The sequence below is a fragment of the Mustela erminea genome, chromosome 11 (assembly GCF_009829155.1).
Source record: "Mustela erminea isolate mMusErm1 chromosome 11, mMusErm1.Pri, whole genome shotgun sequence".
NCBI classification, from domain to species: Eukaryota; Metazoa; Chordata; class Mammalia; order Carnivora; family Mustelidae; genus Mustela; species Mustela erminea.
In genome coordinates, this window is record NC_045624.1 from 31,762,362 (window position 1) to 31,773,606 (window position 11,245).

Consider the following 11,245-nt stretch of genomic DNA (forward strand, 5'->3'; position numbering starts at 1 on the left):
TACACTTAGATTTCTTCCCCCCTGCTGTCCTTAAAAAAAAAAAGTATATCTGGAAGAAACAAGGAGACATTGAATTATTTGGGTTTTTCTAAATATCCAAGATGTGCTGTTGTGATCCAACCAAGGAGACAGAAACCACTTTCAATATTTAGAACAAATAAGATTAAATACAGAGAACTGGCTACAAAGAAGATAAGACTAAAAGAGAGCATGAGGCAAGCCAGCAGTTAACAACCTCAGGAAGCAGCCCTCATCCCAAGGCTGAAGTGACAGAGGGAAGCCACAGTGTCAGCAGAGCCCAGGGCTGGACAGTCTGGAGGACACTGGGACCATGGGGGTCTGCCCATTGGGAAATGGAACCACGGAATGAGAGTGGCATCTGTCCAGCCTGGACTCAGCAGAGTGGGGAAGGGGGGAAAAATACTCTGGCTTCCCCCTTCCTCTTGCTCACCAGCTCTGCCCATGCCTCCCACCGCCCAAGTACGTCTGTATGCCAGCAGACACAGGAGCCTTAGCTGTCTCCATATCTGTGACACGGAGCTGAGCAGGAAATGGTTTCCTCCAAGCGCCAACAAAGACTTGAACTGACACACAGGCTTTCTTGTGGAGATAATCTCTTAATTCACAGCGTCTCTTTTGTTTATTTACTCTATCTCTTATTTCTCCAAGGATGTGAAACAGAATCATCAACCAATATTCTCTCCCCTCCCCTCCACTTTCATATGGGATCACAGAGACATACCTTAGAATTATAAGGGGAGAAAACCCAACAGAAATGTAGTCATTTCTAGGGAAAGCGCAGTGACCCTGAAGGTGAGGCTGCTTTGCATGAAGGGAGGTTTGGCAGGTATTAGGTTTGGTATATTCGGTGATTTCCATTTGGAAATATATCTTTGGATATTTTATCCTCTAGCTGTTCCCATCAAAACGTTTACAGTGTTTCATTTCTCTAGTTTGTGTGTGCCTGTGGGTCAGGGGTGGGTGTTGGTGGTGGTGGTAAAGTGACTGGCCTTTAAAAACAAGAGAAAAATGAAATTCTAGGGAGAAACAAGCAAGTCGATACAAGGATGCCTTTGTTGATAAGATTATTTTTTATTCTGTTTTCATTAAACATGAATAATACATGAAGTCCTGAAAAGAAAACCTTCTGCCTAAGTACATTTCCATGCTATCCTAGCAGAAAGAGAGCCTATCGTGTGTGAGACTTGAGGCTTCACGTATGACAGGGGTCTCTGTAATTAGGGCATACCAAGGTCTGGTCATAACTCGTGGTTTATAATGATGCCTTTAAGTGCTCCATGGTGATCATTAGAAAAATGACATTTCCAAAGGAGTGTATGATATAGAGCAGGAAAGGCTCCCTAACCCATAGGAGTGGATTCCCCATGTGCAGGATAGCACACAGGAAAAAGAACAGAGCAGAAGCTAAAGTCACATTTGAATCACCTGCTGGACCCATTTTCATGAAGAATTTCATATTAAAAATATTCATTTATTCCCAAGTTGGCGAAAGTTGACATTTGGGGGGGGCAAATATCCTACAAATGTTCATTAAACTAGGACATTATCTAGCACACAGGAGCTACTCAACAAATGGTGGCAATTCATGTTCCAGAGAGATCAGGAGCAATGAGAACTGGTAACATACCACCAAATTTATTGATTAGGACACCACACACATCCGCAATGTTGATAGGAAAGAAGAATAGGATTTGATGACTCAAAAAAATAAAATCTTGAAAAAAAAAAAAAAGTTTCAGTCCTTAAGTGGATCGTCTAATACTCTTGGTGCAATGCTTCAGATCACTAAACAGAACCCAAACCATTAAGATTTTCTTATTGCTAACAGTGAAATGCCTGCTTATTTCCTAATATACAGGTTCTCAAGCCAAATTATGGGGTGTGTGTGTGTGTGTGTGTGTGTGTGTATTTTCTTTCTGGAAGAGGGTATGAGCATGATGCCTGAAAATAAAGGATAAAGAACAATGTGCTAACATGGAAACAGAGTGGAAAGAAATCAGTTGTTAAGAGAGGAATGCTGAGTGCTCACAGCCTCACAGTTTGAGAAACAGTTGGCTAGCTCTGAATGTCACAGGAGTGGAATTAAATTATTTGCAGGCTCAATGGCTCATCACTCAGCTGTAGCAAGAAATAAAATTGGTTGGGTATGAATTCTTCACAAAGTTGTGCCAATTATTACAAAAGGACATGACCAGATGATCATTTCCTTTCCAGCAAATGGAACTGTGCCCAGCCAGTTTGGTCCACATGGAAATCGAGCCATATAACTGGATCTTATTATTTCACTTAATCGATGACAAAAACTGGTGACTGCTATGTCACTAATGGGCTAATATTTGTTAAAAACAAAATCAAAGCAGACAGGCAAATAGCTAACTCAGTCATGTTGAATGTTATATACATCCAACCTACATCTTCATTTTCTTGTCATTAACTAAGTGAAGTGACACTTTGTCAAAACATCAGTTAAGTCCTTTAAAATCTTTTTATAAAAAGCCTGCATAAAAATACCAAAACTTGTTGTCAGGAGAAACTCACAATTTTGACTCTCTCTTAAAGTTTTCAATAACAGTACTTTGTGCTTAGGTCAGAGTTTTCTTCCAGGGGACTGAAGAGCTAATGACTAACAGTTTGCCTATTCACAAAGAGGGATCTGCATAGGAAATTATGATTTCCTGTGTCACTCCTGATTTCCTATGTCAACCCAATTAACTAAATTTATTGTTTGAGAAATGACCCAGGAGAATATTAAGAATAAAGATGAGTATTAAATTGAATTTAAGCTATCATCCTGTGGTAAATGTGAGGTATTCCCTTTTAAGGGATTTCAACAGACAGATAATGGAAACCAAAGTATGTCACCAAAAGGCTTTTTTGTCCCACTCACTAAATGCTCTAAAAATACATATTTCCCACACTCCAAGTTTTAGTGGTTTCTATGTTTATATTAAAAGCAAGCTTGTTTTAATGCACATATGATACATATATCATGGGAAGACTAAATTGTGATTAGTAAGCATTAACTGATCATTTTAAATTGTTTTTGGTATTGCTCTTATCTCTGGTTTTCTCTGAAAGGTAGTTTTTTTTTTTTTATTTTTTTGTATGGTATGAACATTCTATTCTATCGCTTAAACCCTTTCATGGTTTTCCCTTACATATCAGACTAAGGCTAAAATATTTAAATATTTAAAATATTTAACTTCAGATTATTTATGATCTGTCCACAGCCTACACATCCAGCATGCCCTCCGGAGACATCATTGTTCCCGATATCCCTTAGTAATAGAACCTTGAGTTCTGGTTGGCACGTGGTTCTAGCTGACATTACCCAGTGGTCCTCCAATCATAGCAGCTAAGTCTGTATCCTAACTAATACAGATGTCACATTTTTCGAGCAAAGAAAGAAGTATACACAGAGAAAAAAAGCCCTGGGCTTTAACCCAAAACTTACCTATAATATCCTTATTATGTTATTCCAGGATCAGATCATGGTTTTGTTTCTTTCGCACTGAAACTAAAGAAGCCATTAGATTTCTTCTCACTACAATAATACATGGGAAATATTTCAAACTAAGGGAACCATGACTGTGAGGCAGCTACAAGTTAGTTCATTCTGAACACAGGCACGATATATGAAATCACAACAGTGACAGACTAGCTAGAGCTTTGCCTATAATCACTGAAGACTAAAATCAGACCCATTGCAGACATAAAGACGGCAAGTCCTCAAAAACTAAACTATGCACTCCTGTGGATCAGCGTTATTAAAAAGGAAGAACTCAGTAGGCTCTACCTACAGAATCGTCATGAAAGTGCAGACTCTTTTAGCCACTCCTAATTTAGCCATTCACCAATACCGTCACACTGTGGGATTCTTCTCTGGGTTTATCTGCAAATTTTTTGTTTGTACATATGCTTATATTTAAACTAAACATTTAGAAAACTCTTTATAGTCCTTAACAAATCTTATATTGATGAGTCCAGATTCGAAACACCCGTGTTAGGTACCATTAAGGAAATGTACCTGAGCTTCTATTTTCAATGTTAGGGTGGACTAGGGATATTGAAAACCTGCCAAACACTGATATGCTGCATAAAATGTTGTGTACACATCCTTCACAAGTCTTATATGAATTTATGAGAAAGCAAGAAAAATTCTCTGAGGCAGGAATGTGAAGCAAGAGCATGAGACAGGAGGTAATAAAACTTGGAGGTCTTGCAGCCCTGAGGAGGAGGAGGAGAACGAAGAGGAGGGGGAGGATGGCTGGATCTTCAGATTCATGGACACAGGGAACTAGAGGCAAGGCCTTGTATGCATGCCAGGAGGGGTCAAGTTGGAGGCCCACAGTATAGAGCAGAGACCCAGGAAGGACTTTCTCCTCCAGAAAAGAGCAAGGTACGAATGAAAAACGCCAAACAAAACCTGCTCAAGAGGACTTGTCAGTCTTGACTTTGGAGAAAGGCAAACCATATCTCCTCAGAGAATCCATAGCCAAGGGCCAGCACTTAATGTGGGTTTGGGCCTGACATTACACTCCTTGTCTTTTACAACCTGAATTCAGTAATTATAGCAAAGTGTGCCAGAGTTGGCAGTGTTTCCATATGCCTAGTAGAAGCAGAAGTAAATTCTTTCTGGAAGAATGCCTCTTCAATCCAGACCTCAAAGGATTCCCATATATAATATTCCAATGAATATAACTCATAGTATAAAACAAAGTTCTAGGACATACCAAGTAATAGCCCCACAACTTAGAATCAGCAAAACAAACAAACAAACAAACAAAAACCATCAAAACTAGATAGTTTTGGAACTCAGATAGTGAAATTATTGGGCAAAACACACAAAATAAGCATATTGAATACGCTTAAGACACATAAAAGAGAATTAAAGCCAGAAGGAACAAGAGAGTACTTTTAAAAACAGTCATTTTTTAAAAAAAATAAAAACTTTTCAAAATGAAATATAAAGTCATCACAGTAAATGAGACTTAGCTGAAAAGGAAAACCAAAAACCGTGGTATCTCTAATCAGATAGACCCCAAATATGGGGCGATGATCGGGTGGAAGTCGGTGGCACTGGCAGTGAAAGGATTCACTTGAGGCATAGAAGTTTCTTGAATATACTGCATGGGAGTGGTGGGCAGGACAGCAAAGGAGAGGCTGTCTCCTCAACAAAGGAGAGGCAGTGTATGGGCTGTGTTCCGAGCAGGAAGATGAGGAGATGTAGGGATGCATGGTATCTTCCCTTTTTTGGTAACTGTGCCTGGTTGTAAGTAGCCCATCTGTCAGTTAGGGTCTGTGGGTGTTTTGAAGTGGGTCACCTGAAGTCTGTCTGTATTCGGCCAGGGGGTCAGGGTCAGCGTGGACCCTTTGGCCTTGATCAAGTTTCCATTGCTCAAGCCTGCTGTCTAAAAGCCTGTGGTCCACACAAACTAGATGACAGAACCTAAAAATACTCATAATATGCAACACAGAGAGACGAAGTGACAGAGAGTATAAAGCAGAAGTTGAAATGTGGAGGATAAATGTCTAAATACATCCAACGGGAGCTCCAAAAGCAAAGAATAAAAAAGGGGAGAAGAAGCGGCGAAACTATTTTAAAAGGTAAACAGGCGAGCTTTAAATGCATCTGTTTTCAGGTCCAGTAGACCTAATGAATTTTAAAAAATAACATATAAAAAGAAATTCCATATCAAAACACACCCAGGGACATCTAAAGAAAAAATAAAAAATTGTAAAAGCAGCCAGCAAGGAAAGATAGGCTAGCTGAAGGGAGAAATAATTATTCTCATGGCCTTCCTTCTCAACAGCAAAAACAGAAGGTGGAAGACAGGCAAATGAGTAGCAAAACAAGACACTTACACAGTCACAAAGGAGAGTTAAAGAAAGATATTTTTAGAAAAACAAAAACTGAGAGTTCCCTACCAGTAGATTCTTAGTCAAGGAAAATCTAAAGGATGGGTTTCAGAAAGATTAAAAAAAAAATTGCAGAAAGAAGGCTCAGATGGCAAGAAGGTCGTGAATCAAGAAAATACTAAAGATGAGACTAAATCTAAGAAAACATAAAAATAACTATGTTCAGTTTGGAGAATAAAAATCATGGAAATGGCAAAGAACTATAATGAACAAAATAACATGAAACCTAAAAGATAGTAGATGTGGTGGAAAGAGTTAAATATTCAGGGGGACAGGGGCTACTCAGGAGTCCAGTAAATAGATGGATAAAGCCAAGTCCTGTGATAGAAGCATGGTAAAATTTCAAGGGTTTTGACTAAAAAAATAGATTTAGGAACATCCAAGCCAGTAGAGGGGAGGGGGAAACATGAATGATAATAAAAATCTTCTAACTTCAAAAGAACACAAGAAAGAAGGAAAAGGGAAAAAAAAAGAGGACAAAGAAAAACCAAATATATATGTAAATAGATTCCTCTCCTGATTCTTCTCCTCTTAAAATACTTAGATTGTTTAACTGAATTAAAAACAATCCAGCTAAACGCTGTATATGAAAACTGTGCCTAAAACATAAAATCACAAAAAAGTTGGAAAGGATAGAGAAAAGATGTACTTGAAAATGACTAATTAAAAGAAAGCTGAGGGGCACCTGGGTGGTTCAGTGGGTTAAAGCTTCTGCCTTAGGCTCAGGTATGGTCTCAGGGTCCTGGGTTCAAGCACCAAATCAGGCTCTCTGCTCAGCAGGAAGCCTGCTTCCTGCTTTCTCTCTCTGCCTGCCTCTCTGCCTACTTGTGATCTCTGTCTGTCAAGTAAATAAATAAAATCTTAAAAAAAAAAAAAAAAGCTGATACAGTTAATTTATAATACATAAATATAATTTGAGGTAAAAGACAGCAGTAAAGATGAAGATGTTCACCACCTCATGATCAAACTTTCAGTTCACCAGAAAGATATAGTAGTACTCAGCTTTTAGGCACTAATAATATAACTCGAATTATATTATGTCATTAATAAAATAATTATAACACTAATAAAATTTTAAAAATAGCTTTTTACTGAAAAAAAAACCAGTGGATCTATATTCATAAGTAAGACCAATACATTAAGTATCTTTTTTCCAAGATTATCTGCTTTTGTCATCAAAGTTACTTAGCCTCATAAAATGAATTGTGGAATGCTCTCTCTTTTTCTGTGCCAGGGTTTGCGTTATCTCCCTTGAATGTTCAGTAAAATTTATCTCTAAAATCATCTGTGCATGGCATCTTCCTTCTAGAAATTAAGGAAAAAAAAAAAACTTGTTTAATGGCCTTAATAGTTACAAAGCTACTCACATTTTCTTTTTTATCACATTTTCAATTTTGATGAACCAAATTATTCCAAGAAGATATCCATTTCTTCAAAGTCTTCAAAACTGTTGGCATCAGAGCATTTTTTTTATCTCTCTCCAGTATCTGTAATTTTTCATTTTTGAAAGTGTTTTCTTTGAAACTCATGTCTTGTTTTCTTGATAAATCTTTCCAGAGTTGTCAATTTTTTTGGTCTCTTCAAAAACCAATTTTTAGCTTTGATGATCCTCTCATCTTTGTTTTCTAGTTCATTATTTTCTGCCACTATTTTTACTCTTCAACTTTGAGTTTACTCTACTATTCTTCTCCAGATTTTTAAGATAGATGCTTAGTTATAATTTTCAGACTTTCTTCTTCATCTCTAAGACAGCCTTTCAACTTAAAAATTTCTCACTACAAACTACAAACTACAAACTACAAACTGACATTTCCAAAATTTTGAGTTATAGTGTTTTCTTTATTGTGCAATTCTAAGTATTTTTGAATTTCTAATTTTTCTTAAACCATGAATTATTAAAAACATATTTTTAATTGCCAAAATTATTTTTGTTCTGCTTGTGTATGTGTGAGTGTGAAATTTAATTTTTATTTTTGTATTTCATTTTTGTTTAATTGTGGTCAGAGATGGAATGCCATGTGAAATCAGTTCTTTGGAATTTACTCTCCTTTGCTATATGGCCAAAGCATTGTCATGGTAAATGTTTCATATTTTGGTAAATGTTCCTTGCAACTTGAAAAGAACAGGGTTCAGGAGTTTCTATGCATGCATTAGATCAGTGTTTACCACACTGCCTGTAAGATAAGAATCATCTGAGGCAGTTTTTTGAAATACAGCTTTCTGAATCTCTCTCCTGGAGATTTTCATTCACTAGGTCTGAGACTGAGCCATCAGGGAAAATTGAGAAATCCTACAGCAAAGCAACACTGTTGTTCCATTCAAATCTTATTTGTACTGATTTAGGTCCGTTTGATCTATCACTTTTTGAGAGAGCTGTATTCAAATATTCCACCAAGCTGGTGGATTTTCATTTTTTCTTTTAACTTTGTCACTTTTAAATATATATGTTATACACACACCCACACACCTCTTTGATAGGTCTATTAAAGTCTCTCCAGTTTCTATGTCCTCATTTTGTAAAAACGGAAGTGAAAATGGTAATTATTTTGAAGAATCTGAGGACAAATACACAGAAAGTACACACAAACAAGGTGCCTGGTTTAGAGGAGCAGCTCAGTAGGTCATAGCTCTTACTTTCCATAAGGTCACTTTTAACACTAGAATTACCCGCAGGTATGTTCATGCAGTTCCTCTATTTCACTACAGGCACGGGCTGTTTTACCCTTGGGCCAAACCACCCCTCAAAACTCCATGGGCAGAGACTCAGTTACCTCCTCTCCCCATGAACATGACAGGGAGAGCTGTTTTCCCTGCCTTGAAATGAGAGGTTATGCTGTTGTCTCTCCTCAGGACACACTACCAGGCATGACTTTGCTGTGTTTGCTGCTAAGGGTGTTGTCTCCGATGTCCACAAGTGTGGCCAACACAAAGACTCTTGGCAGAGTGCTTCGAGAGTTAACTATGAAGCAGAAGTCGTGATCCTCCTGAAGACCTTCTGTGCCTTGTTTTTGGTCTTTATATATCATGAAAACAATTTGTCTCCATTTACATTATTATATTGTCATTCCTAAAGCTCAGAACGAAGTTCGCGGCTCTGCCGCAACAACTCAGTAGAAATTTGTAGCCTATTTAAGCCTAATATATTCTCCCTAACACTTCCTTCTTGCCCATTTACCTTTCTCATTGCTAATTTAGGTTTTCCTGTCTTATAGTTTTAATTTTTTTTGTTTTGCAAATTCATTGCATGTATTTCTGTCAGCACCTAAAGTTTCCACGGGATAAGCTGGGATATAAGCACATACGTAGATATGTAAGTAGTAAATGCATATCATACATAGATAAATGCATAACCATCTACATATATGAATTTTAATTTATAGACCAGATGGAGAAAATGGCTAAAGCTGAGACCTTCATGCCAGTATCAGAGACTCTCTACTGGAAAAGACAAACCATAGAGCTATTACGTAAAATATTGTATTATTCAAGGAGAACTCCCTTCATTTAATGATATACAGTTTTCAGAGCAAGGTTAAAAATTCACAAGATTTATGGATTTTCTGCTTCTAGAGATACTGCTTCCAGGGCCATAGGAAACTTAGATCACCATTTGTATTGAAGACTTACTCGTGGTTCTGTGTTCAGTTGAAATGTCATTATAAAAAGAAATGGCTTGGGACGCCTGGGTGGCTCAGTTGGTTAAGCAGCTGCCTTCGGCTCAGATCATGATCCCAGCATCCTGGGATCGAGTCCCACATCGGGCTCCTTGCTCAGCAGGGAGCCTGCTTCTCCCTCTGCCTCTGCCTGCCATTCTGTCTGCCTGTGCTCGCTCTCTCCCCCTCTCTCTCTATGATAAATAAATAAAATCTTTAAAAAAAAAAAAAAAAAAGAAATGGCTTAATTTTCAATACAGTTTCTTGTTTGCATAAATTCACCTGCTGGGAAAAAGAAGGAAAGCTTGTGTGCTTTGCTAGAATCTGCACTATTCTAGTAATTTCTCTGAATGCATTTCTGGAGGACCATACAGCCTGCTTACTTCTCTTGTTCCAAGTCTAAGATACTCTCCTCTGAAATGTCCTGGTGGCGATTTTGTAGGCCCAGCTGTTTAGAATGGTTTCCTGGAAGCGTTTGTAAAACAATTAAAACTTTCTTCTTGCCTCCTAACCTCCTGTCTCCTTAACATTAAAACCACCCTTTGTAATTTCCTTGTTTTTCTCACATTGACTAGATCTGAAGGGAACATTTATTTATGCCATAGCAAACACAGCTTAACTGGTATTTTGGCTGACAGAACAGCTTTGTTTCCGTGCTTGTATAACCTCCTCTCTGACAGCCGAACTTGGGAGTTAGCCTTCTTAGCAAACTGCCTCCTTAGTACTGGTGGAAGGCGTAGCAATCCTGTTATTACAAGAGCACAGACTTGGTTGAGGGTTACTTCATTGTTCATTTATTGACTTAAGGGAAAATAACCCAATGTTAAAACCTGAATATTACTTCAAAGATCAGTCGAGATCGTTCCTGTAGTCAGCTTTCAAAAGAAAGGGCAATTCTTTCATCTGATGGTGGTAGCTTTAGGGCACTATAAATTTTCTTGCAGGATCTTCATGGGGTCCATGAAGACTAAGAAGGGTAATGATGCATTTCAGTCTCAAGGGAGGCTAGATAGACATTGCTTCAGATTAAATCATTTCCTAGCAAAACAAGAGTTATTAGATCACTGCTTGCCGAATCAACCATTTGTACAAACACATGTATGCAATAAACAAAAGCATTAGGTGGCGGGCATTCTTCTCCAGTTGGAGACACCATGGTTTCCAATTTCTGTTAAAAAGGGTCTTGATTTTAAAACAAACAAAAAAAATGAGAACCCTAACAACCAAATGAAAACTGTGAAGGCTCTTCTCCAATAACATAATGCTGTCTCGGTTACTTTGAGGGTATTTATGGGAAACAACATTCTGTTTTGAAAATCCATTGTTCAGTTATTATTCATCTTGTGTATGACTCCCTTGTGGCATTGTTCAGATTACTGTCCCGAGAACAAAAGAGAAGATACAACACCATTTAAAAATGACAATATCTCCCTGATTCCCTATGATGCCCTGAACAATACATACCCTTCTCTCTTTTCTGTATTTTGAGCAGAAGATTATTAGAAAGGTGTCAGTGCTCTATCTACCCCCAATGAATTCCAGTCTTAAGTGGCATTTGAAGTTAGAATGATTTGGTAGCATTCCTCTTTGGAAGCTGTATGTCCTGATGAATTGTAGGGGGAAGCAGGATAGGTAGCCTCTGGGTCCTTCCA